Source organism: Aplidium turbinatum, chromosome 1 (assembly GCF_918807975.1).
Source record: "Aplidium turbinatum chromosome 1, kaAplTurb1.1, whole genome shotgun sequence".
In the NCBI taxonomy this organism is placed as follows: Eukaryota; Metazoa; Chordata; class Ascidiacea; order Aplousobranchia; family Polyclinidae; genus Aplidium; species Aplidium turbinatum.
The window spans coordinates 20,698,140-20,709,219 of NC_137472.1; positions in this window are offsets into that span (position 1 = coordinate 20,698,140).

An 11,080-nucleotide genomic window follows, 5' to 3' on the forward strand; every position below is an offset into this window, starting at 1 on the left:
TTTGTTGTTATAACATTCGCGTTTTGTCGCTTCTACCGTTTATAGATCTGTGCTAAGTTTGTCGTATATTGTTTTTTTGTTGTGATGGTCAGAAATAAAAACAAACTAAACTGATAATATTGTGAGCGTTCTCGAAACATTACCCATATAAACCAAATTAAGCGAAGATTTTACGAGCGCTTGCGTGGCGGAGTGGTTTAGCCAAAGGGCTATTGAATTTGGTGACATGGGTTTGATTCCCACCCTTGCCGTTATTCTTTTTTTCTTTAATTATCAAGTTCAAAGCAAGAATTAAGTCTCTAGCTGAGTGCGAGAACGATTGCTATGCTGCAGTCACCTGGATCATAGGGAAAATTGTCCAATGTTAAAGTGTTTTATCGGAGAAAACACTCCATCTGCTGCAGCAACCTGCAGATTACACATAAGCGGACGGGAAGGCAACGAAGACAATCTTCGTGTCCACCTTTAAGCATGCCTTCAAGTGTCCTGCTCTTGAGCGGTGTCGAACTATATTTTGGAACGCCCAGCCAGTGCTCCTCACCACTCGGCTATGCAGCCGACTACTAGGCTTCTAGACGGCTATAGACTACACTCTACAGGCTTATAGGTCATTCGACGTTACTTCTAGGTAATTCAATGCTACTTATGGTGCCTATGGGTAATTCGACGCAACTTACGGGGCTTATGGGTAGCTAATTCGACGCGACTTATGGGGCTTATGGGTAATTCGACGCGACTTATGGTGCTTATGGGTAATTCGACGCGACTTATGGGGCTTATGGGTAATTTGACGCGACTTATGGGGCTTATGGGTAATTCGACGCGACTTATAGGTAATTCAACGCGACTTATGGTGCTTATGGGTAATTCGTGGGACCGATTGCCGTGTGCCGCCGCAAATTTCGAGGACTGTGTCTACGGCCATGACTTTAGGGCTCTCACTTTCAAGGAAATTCAGTAGTCTACTATTATGAAATTTTAAGGACTTTTAACACTCACTAACGCCATTGGCTGTCATTTTTGTACAATGATCGTGTATGTATGTAAATGTAAATGATCGTGTATTTATGATACTAGTGTTTTTTGGTGAATCTAGTGTTTTTTTCAGTCAATCTAGTACGGTACTTTTCCATGACAAGAGAGCACTGGCAACATTGGTGCTGATTACTGAGGCTTGTATTGGATTGCAATGCTGTGGAGAAGGAGTTTTGTATGGTCATTCCCCTAAACACGAATTTTTTTTCTGAAACACGAAATATTTTTCATCACCCACTCTTTAATTCTGAAGATATATTTTTTTGGTGGTAATCCACTTCTAGCTACTTGCGTCTACCTTACAAAACAATTTATTTCAGGCGAAAATTCCATTAACTTCGGAAATACGGAAGAAAATCATGATATAGGAGAAGGATTTTCGTGGAAGGGGAAAAATCCCTAATGCGTAAATGCGCAGTTGGGGAAATTCGTGGATACAACAAGTCTTTCAATTGCACGTTTATTTTGGAATAAATTTGCTTCCATTTGACATGGTTAGCTCCTGCATACCTACTGATTATTTTCACATAGTTTCATCCGAAAAAAGAAAAAAAAAACCTTGGCGTAATAGATCCCGAAAACGATGTTGGTCTGTAGGAAAATATGTATAAATTACCACGTATCTGCAATTTTCCTGATTCTTATTTATTTAGTGAAAAAATATCAATCCAAACATTTTAAAGACTTGAGAACACAATAGCAGTGATGACATTACCCATCAATTGATTGATTGAATCTTTATCCTCGGACTGAGAAAGCTTCTTGCAGAGCTTAATCCTGGCAGTTTTGCATACTTGTAGGTAGAAGCTTTGAATCACTGACGCAGGCCCGGTCGCCGAGATTGACAGAGTGAAGTTTCCGATTGTTGAAGTCTTGTTGCCAGGGAATTATTCCATCCATTAGATGCCGCTGAATGGAGAGCAGTCCTAAACGTGCGTTGCTCAAGCACACACCCCGAGAGTCGAACCAGCGCCGATTGATCTTGAAGCTTCTTTGTTCCAGAAGTCACGCGCTAACCAACTGAGCTAACGGGGCGGACACCATTACACAACGCAACAGTGGAAAAAATAGATTTATTAAAGAAATTAAAATCAACAACACAGCATAAGAAACACGAAAACAACACGGAGGAGTTAAAAGGATTTGACTAAGTCGTCAAATATTTTGACTCGCTCTACGTGACGAATCCAGGGAGACGTATTATGACATCATAATTAGTACATTGCCATTTGTTGCCTTTAAGAGGCAGCTTGGCTGCAACAGATATTATGTCACATGCTTGAAAAATGGAGATGTCCGGATTTAAAATGATCCAGGACATTTATCAAAATTCCCGTGTTAGTTGCTACATCTTTAACACATTGACTGCCAAGCCTAATTTCCTTAACGCAGCAGTGGAACTCGAGCATTAGCGTCGGCAATAAAAATAAGGTTAGGGTTAGACATAGGCGCCGACTCCGGGGGGGCGGAGGGGCGGCGCCCCCCCGTGAATTTAGCTCGGGGTGGCTGCCCCCCCGCAAATTATTTAAAAAAAATCCTAAAGCAAATGTTTGTAAGTTCAAATTTGCGTTAGTCTGACCTTCATTGCGGATCGATCTCAATTAAAAGATCTACTTGTTGCAACAAGAGCGCTGCTCCTAAGGTAACAAAAAAACAGAAGTACGGTAGCTGATAAGCGCCAGCATGGTGCCGTTGAAGCATAGTAACAATGATTGAAAAACGTTTTTCTTGATTTCTTCCACTTTGTTTTTTCTTGGGAGTGTCAATAACGAGGTGCAGTTTGCTCAGTTTAGTATCTACCCGTATTAAGAGCTAAAGTTCAAAGTGACTAGGATATAATTCGAAGTAGCCTACAGGCCTCGAAATTCGTTTTTGTTGACGGCGGACAAACGTGTCCGGTCTGAGCAGCTATCTCGGCGAACAAATTAAGTCTCACGGCGGACACACCAGTTTTAGCCGTCGATCGTCATGCTTAATCACTTTATCTTGATAATAATTCTTCGCCATTTCAGAACTATAACTACGGTTTTAGAAGGCTTTTTAAAAAATCAGAAAAGTCACTCTAAAAGGTTTTCATCAGACCAACGACTTGCGCTTGAAGAGTCAAAGCGCCGTGTAGCTGGTCAATACGTCACATAACTGATTAACTTCCCCTGAACGAGGTCGTGTGGCTTATTGCGTCACAATACTCTGGGCAGGAGTCGGAAAATTTCTACACCAACGCTACTATTTTCTGCTGTGCAAAGTTTCACAGGCTTTATTCTTTAAGTTTAATTTTGCCAGTCATGTGAGCGAAAGTGAATTATCCTTGGGTCTTTTCTTTCTTACTGTAATACCAAAACTTAACAAATTGTGTTGCATCTTGCTGTAATAGCCTACTCGTATAATCTAATTTAGTAACCAAACTTGCCGTATCATTATTACTCGGAGATCAAAGCCAGACAATATGTGACGTAAAACTTGAACTAAATTGCGCGTGATGAGTGTAGAAGTACCTGTACTCCTATCGATTCTTAGCGAAGAATTCACCTTTGTTACGCTGATTCAATGTCATCAATCCTTGAAGCAACGTAAAAATTGAAAGTTTTCCTCCTTGAATGGAAGCTAAGGGATACAGTATTCACATTTTCTAGATGCGCGCTAGAATGCGCTGGAAAATATATTATTGCAACAATTGTTCGTGCTATGCAATGACGATTTGCATCGCTAGTTCCTGTGTTATTTCTCGGCGGACAAATATGACCGATCTAGATGGTACTTCCCGCGGACATCACATGCTGTGACTACGGACATGTCCGCCGTGAATTTCGAGGCCTGAACCTACATTATAAAGCTTGGCGATATACAATGGCAGATAGACGCAAACAAACATCAATGCCGACAAACAAACATCAGCATTTTGAATGTAAGCAATCAGTCGGCTGGAAAGTTTGCCCCCCCGGCAATTTTCAAAACCCGGCGCCTATGGGGTTAGACATTCCTTCAAGTCGTTATGCCACAGCCATGGATTTGCTCCTTAGTCAACACCCTGATGGAGCTCTGTGAAAGAGGCGTATGGAACTGTGGATGCTGGGTATCAAAGCACAAAAACGTGGACGCTTTATTGCGAACGGTGAAGGTAGTGTAAATTTACAGCTAAGCGATGAGCCTCTTGATGTGTCCGATTCCAGTGATAACGCGACAACCTCATCCTTCGATACAGCATATGATGATTCCGATTCTGACAGCTAGTTCTATCAAACAGACTTTGTGTTGCTCGCAGTATCCCAATTGTGCCGAAATTATGTTAGTACATACATAAATCGAGGGAATTTTCTCGCAGGGAGCCAATGATTTGTTACCGGTACCTAGTTGAGCAATTAACGTTACTGTATGATAATTCAACGTCGCTAGATGTCGAATTAATGTAAAACAAACGTAAATTTCTTATTGAACATTGTTGTTACGTAATATAACCCGCCGGGAAAATGAAATCGATTTGCACTGACTCGTATCTTGAATCAACCCAAAATTAACTTAATTTTTTACCCGTGACTAATTCAACGTGAATTAACGTAACAGCGTGCGTATCGCGTTGTTCGCTTTATCGCTACTTTTTGGCATTATTACATCACAACAAATCAAACAGTGCGGTCGTGATACACTACTCTAGTATATTTTTCGCTTCATGTTTTACATGTTTTGGTACAATTTTTTTCGTTATAAACGTTCACAGCAACTGCCGAGGCAATTTCAAATTTTGCCGTTTGGCCTTGGCACCGTTTTTGTAGGGGTTTGCAGTTACGAGTTAGGGCTGTAATAGTTAAAATATCGAACGAAATTGAAATAAATATCGATATTGAAAAGATATCGTATCGAAAATTTGATATATCGCCCAACACTAATTTCCACGTGTTTGGGAGGTTCTTGTCTTGGAAGACGATCAAGGATGGAAGAGTTTCACCGGCAGCACTGCAAGAGGCTAACACTGTTGTGTCAGCACGACCTGGACCGGAGGAGACCTTGGCATATCCACAGCCTATATTAATGTACATGCATATATCAAACATGTACTATGTTCCTGTTCCTGACAAATAAACCATTGATTGATTGACATTTGTAAATTTGTCTCCGGCTCTGAACACCCCCACACTAGCCTGTATAATATACATGTTTAAATAAGTTTCTACATTCTCTAATGCATATATCTGAATTATATCTGCATCCTAGGCAATGGCTAACTCTTCATTACACTTCCATACCTTTTTCATGACCAGATCAAAACGGATATACTAAATGCATGACGCTCTTGCGCAATGGTAAAATTGCTCGAATGCGCGATAATTACTATTGCCATCTAGCGGTTGCTGTTTTGAACTTTTATTTGCCACATGGAGATAGAGTATTATTTTCCGATTTCATTGATGTTTCAATGGCAATTCTAGGTTCACCAGAAAAGATTTAACAGCAAAGTTGGTGCAGATGCTCAGAAAGTTTTCAATTTTATTAGGGGAAGGGTTTTGGTACTAGGTCAAACATTTGCTGAAATCTGAAAAGTGGTTTTGGTCTAATTTTTAGTGCAGAAATAGGGATAGCAATCTTCTTGCCTGTGCCATTTCAGTTTTTGAGTTTGAACAAATATTAGCCTGTTTATTTTGAAATTCGTGTTTGGGGTAATTTTACCAAAAATTCGTGTTTGGGAGAATCACTATACTTGCTCAAATTAATTTAACTTATATGTTAAGCGTCTTATTTCAAGAATAAATGTGGTAAGTCCAACTTCATGATATAAGGAATATATCTTATGCTTGGACGCCTGTTAACTGGTCAAATTTTGTTTCAATGTTATGATTTACTTTGGGGAAATCACTGATTTCATGCACTACATGTTTACTTTTGACAAGTAGGTTTAGTAGCTGTACAGTGTACATTGTACAAATTAATCATATATTATATAATAAATTTAAAAAAAATGAATTTTATCAATGTGTATTGTGTATTTTTGTTTCATTGGTGCCAAGTTGCCCAAGTTCATATTGTACATTCATGACCAATGGCCTTAATGCTTTCTGTACCAAATTTTGTTAGTTTTTTGTAGTGTCTGCATGAAGGTACGGTACCATGGTGCAGTCGTGATAGACTACTCGAGCATATTTTTCGCTTCTCGTTTTACATGTTTGGTACAATTTTTTTCGTGATAAGCGTTCACAGCAATTGCAAGTTTTGCCGTTTGGCTTCGGCAACGTTTTTGTAGGGGTTTGCAGTTACGAGTTATCGAACAATATTGAAATAAATATCGATATTGAAAAGATATCGTATCGAAAATTCGATATATCGCCCAACACTACACTGGCTACATAAATCCATCATTGTTAAACCGTTCAAAGGATGGCATCTCGCCTGGTACGAGACAAATTTCCTGCATATGTCCAGACTTCCCAGCCAGCGAACTTGTTTATACATGTCATGCATCGTGATTCATCGTCTGCAGACGTTGAATCAATGTAAAAACGGTGGGTTTTGCTAGCTGGGTTGTGTGCTTTTGTGAATGTGCAAAATCGCCCATTATGTAATCACAAACTCTTTTAGTGGAAGGAAGTCGAGTTGCAACTGTGCTTATCTGTCTACTATTCTTTATTCACATTGCAAAACATTTCTGCAATCTTGGAACAAGTGCATAAGTCAGACATTAATACGAACTTGCATAAACGTTAGGCTGTACCAAATTTTGGTAACTTTCTTGGATTGCTTAGCAAGTTTCCCAAAAGTTGTGGCTTAGGTACCTAATCAAAATGCCATATTCATTTTTTGCAAAAAAATTGGTCTTACGCCTCCTCAACGCTTGTTTCCATGACGACAAGCCCAAAATTGACAAAACAGCCATAACTCTGGAACCACTAGAGGGAGAACCAAAATTTTTTTTTTAAAAGATGCAGAATACCCAAGTTCCTATCTGTTGTCAATACATTTTATAGGCCTATGTGCAGCACATTTCTCAAAATTTACAAAAAATGTGATTTAGCCTACTTATCAGTCAACAACTGCAAACACAAAGCAATGAAAATGAATAAGTATAATTGCTAACATCCTATTTAAGCAAATCAACAAAGGGCAAATAGTTTCACACATCAGTTAGCAAATAACACTTCTCTAAACTTGCACATTTCAACATGTCTACCTTGAATGTAACATGAAATACTGTACAAACAGTCAGCAACAACTAAACAACAATCGATTGGCAATATTAAGCTGAAATCTGACATCACAACCAAAAAAGCTTAGCTTTGTATAATTGATATTGACATTTCCAGGTAAAGAACATTACACAGTGCAATAATACCATTATAATATAAATAGAATTGCTGAATACGTTTCAACAACAAACTAAAAAAATTCATAACAATAACTAGTTTATGCCAGAAAGCACAATGCAACACAACAGGCTGTGATCCACAGTCAATTGATTGTTTGATCCATCATGTTTAATCCATCATCATGTTTAATCCATTACAATAATAATCCATCACAAAACTCATCCTTGCAACTTCAACAATAGTTTAGGTGCTGGTGTTCATGGTCTTGAAAAGACTCTTTTTAGTCACTCTTTCGCTAGATGTTGCTGCTCCAAGTTGAACATGCACTGAGACACAATTTTTAGCAATATTTGCTGTTGGTTTGGATTTTTAGTTACTTTACCGGTGTGGAAGGCAGTCAACAGACCCAATGCCCGTTCTGCTGCATCATTCACAACATTGAGTGCCTTTACTAAGGCTTGAGCATGTTTGTATGATGTATTAACATTCCAACAACCTGGATCAGTCTTTAGAAAAGACCAGTCAACATTTAAAATATCAATCAGTGTCCAAGAATCAGGACCAATCAAGTCTGCCAATGTTGTAGTGTCATAAAGAGCCGGCATTTGTTGTAATGAAAGTTTGGTTTTGCTATTCTTCTTGCATTTTAAACGAGATTTCACCATAGCTTTTTTGTCTCCAATGGGTACGACATTACTAAAAACGACCGAAACGACTAGTCTTTCTGACAAATACCATAAATGGCAGTCCAGTTTTTTGAGGTATGCTGAAAGCATTGGCATTATCCTTGCAGCTTGATGGGTTGAAGACTCTTCAATGAAGAGGTTCTTTCCATGGATGTTAAGTCAGTCCTCAGGGTTTGATGCAGTTTTAAATCTGCAGCTGGTGCTAAAGTTGGGTTGGGAAAAATTAACCAAGGCTTCAAGTGATAAATCACAAGAAACAAAGCCGAATATCTGATCTGTTCCAGCAACTGTTTATCCAGTAAGTCATTGTGCTGCAGGGAAGACGAAAACAAAGCAATTTTCAATGTATAAATTACTTTGGCCACCCAACGGGCATGGGAAATGGCACCAGGAGCATTTATTGAAAAAAGTGTGTCTTCTGGTAAGACTCCTCCTAAATAGATCAAGCTTAAGCACAGGAATTCTTTGTGGTCTTTTCTGACTGGGTCAGAAATTTGACCTCTTTTAGGAAAATCCTGTCCGAACAGCAGCACCTCATTGCAACAACAGCAAATGTTGTTAAAAATGGTCTCTCAGTTACGACATTTTCAACTTGGAGCAGCAACATCTTGTGAAAGAGTGATTAAAAAAGTCTTTTCAAGACCATGAACACCAGCACTCCAGCACCTAAACTATTGTTGAAGTTGCAAGGATGAGTTTTGTGATGGATTAAACAATCAATTGACTGTGGACGACAGCCTGTTGCGGTGCATTGTGTTGTCTGGCATAAACTAGTTATTGCTATGAATATTTTTAGTTTGTTGTTGAAACGTATTCAGCAATTCTATTTTATATTATAATAGTAGTATTGCACTGTGTAATGTTCTTTGCCTGGGGATGTCAATATCAATTGTACAAAGCTAAACTTTTTTGGTTGCAATGTGAGATTTCAGCTTAATATTGCCAATCGATTGTTGTTTAGTTGTTGCTGACTGTTTGTACAGTATTTTATGTTTTATTCAAGGTGGACATGCTGAAATGTGCAAGTTTAGAGAAATGTTATTTGCATTATACTACCAGGTAATTCATTTTCATCGCTTTGTGTTTGCAGATTTTGCTGATAAATAGGCTAAAACACGTTTTTTGTAAATTTTGGGAAAAGTGCTGCACATAGGCCTACAAAATGTATTGACAACAGATAGGAACTTGGGTATTCTGCATCTTTTAAAAAAAAATTTTTGGTTTTACCTCTAGTGGTTCCGGAGTTATATCTGTTTCGTCAATTTTGGGCCCGTCGTTATGGAAACAAGCATTGAGGAGGCGTAAGACCAATTTTTTTTCAAAAAATAAATATGACATTTTGATTGGGTAAATAAGCCACAACTTTTGGGAAACTTGCTAAGTAATCCGAGAAAGTTACCAAAATTTGGTACAGCCTAATAAACGTTGACAACTAAAAGTAGCCTACTTCGGTTATTTTATCTATAGAAGAAACCGTTGTGTCAAATAGCACGAAACGTGTGTGGCGAATTGTTTGATGGCAGGCGTTAGAACTTCGATCAAAGCATTTTTCCGCAGTGTTAAAAATGTTCTGGAAGAGAACTCCTTTCCATAAAAATAGCGGCTTTTTTCATCTGTATTTCTGAACATCTGGTCGGAAACTAGGCTGTTTTCTACATGTTAAAAACTTTCATAGCAAGTATCCAACAGTCATTTTACCAGAGCAATATTGTTAATTGGCTCAAACGGCGAAATATAAACTGGCATAGACGTTGACAACTCAACGTAGCTGAGGTTATTTCATCTATCAGGGGTCGATCTTAACTTTTTTTTTCACTAGCCCACCGGACTAGTTGCTCCCCATTTTCACTAGCCCGCACGATTTTTCACTAGTCCGACCACTTCACTGACTTTTCACTTGTCTGATGATGTATTAAGATAAGTGTTTTGGCTTAACTGAAACTAACTAAAGTAAAGGCTTTCAGATTTCAGTACGCACAAGAGAGCAACAATACGCACAGAAACACCTTCTTGTACTACAGACACAAACAATGCAATTTTAAAACATAAAAAATAAATGTGGCATGCGGTGTTGTGCTTAATATTTATTTATGTTGTAATATTACATTGTGTGCATCTGTAGTACGAGATGACACGCCACTCGCCAGGGTGATACAATACATAATATTTGTTCACTGTCAAAAGAAGTGGACTATTGGATGGATTGCGTTTGGTTAGGCCTGTATCGTCAGCGTCAGACCTGTCTGGCTTGTTGGGTCAGCGTAACTCGTTAGGTCACGGAGGCACACGAGCTCTTAAGGAAGAGGGGAAAAAACGAAATAAAATATTGTTTGTAAAAATGTTCAAGCTTGGAGACGTATTAATATTACACAGTGACAACAAGCTCTTCTTCGGCGATTATTTTCACTAGCCAATCGGACTAGTAATGCAACATTTCTACTAGTCCGCGCAAATTTTCACTAGCCATTGGCTAGCGGACTAGCGTTAAGATCGAACCCTGTCTATAAAAGAAACCCGTTGTGTAGAATAGCACGAAACGTGCGTTGCGAAATGTTTGATGCCAGGCGTTGGAACTTCAATCAAAGCATTCTCCCGCAGTGTTCAAAATGGCAACGTTTACGCCTTGGGAGTTTCTCGTGTGAAGCGTCGCTTTTAGACCTTGCTTAAAAGTACCTGGCGTAAGAAAATTTACGTAAGTCAGCACTTTTATAATTGCATCACGTGATGCCCCTCCCCCCCCCCCGATCGTTCCTCGACCTGACGACGTTTAGTCCTCTCTGTTTTTTTCTGTTTTCTTTTCCTTTTTTTTTCTCCGTAAGGCACTTTTTTTTCTCGTAGGGCGCGTGTTGAGTGACCTCGTCACCGAAAAAGGCAAAAATCGCAGCCCTGCAATCACTTTAGTAGCCTATACAGTACCGGTACTGTAATGTCGTAGCAAGGGACTAATTGGTTGCACTGTTACGAAAGAGAACGGGGTAGCTCGGTTGTATGCCAATTTATAATCGTTTGTTCAAGTAGAATGATATTTCTCTGAGCTCAAAGAAAGAGATGCTGCATTTGAACGAA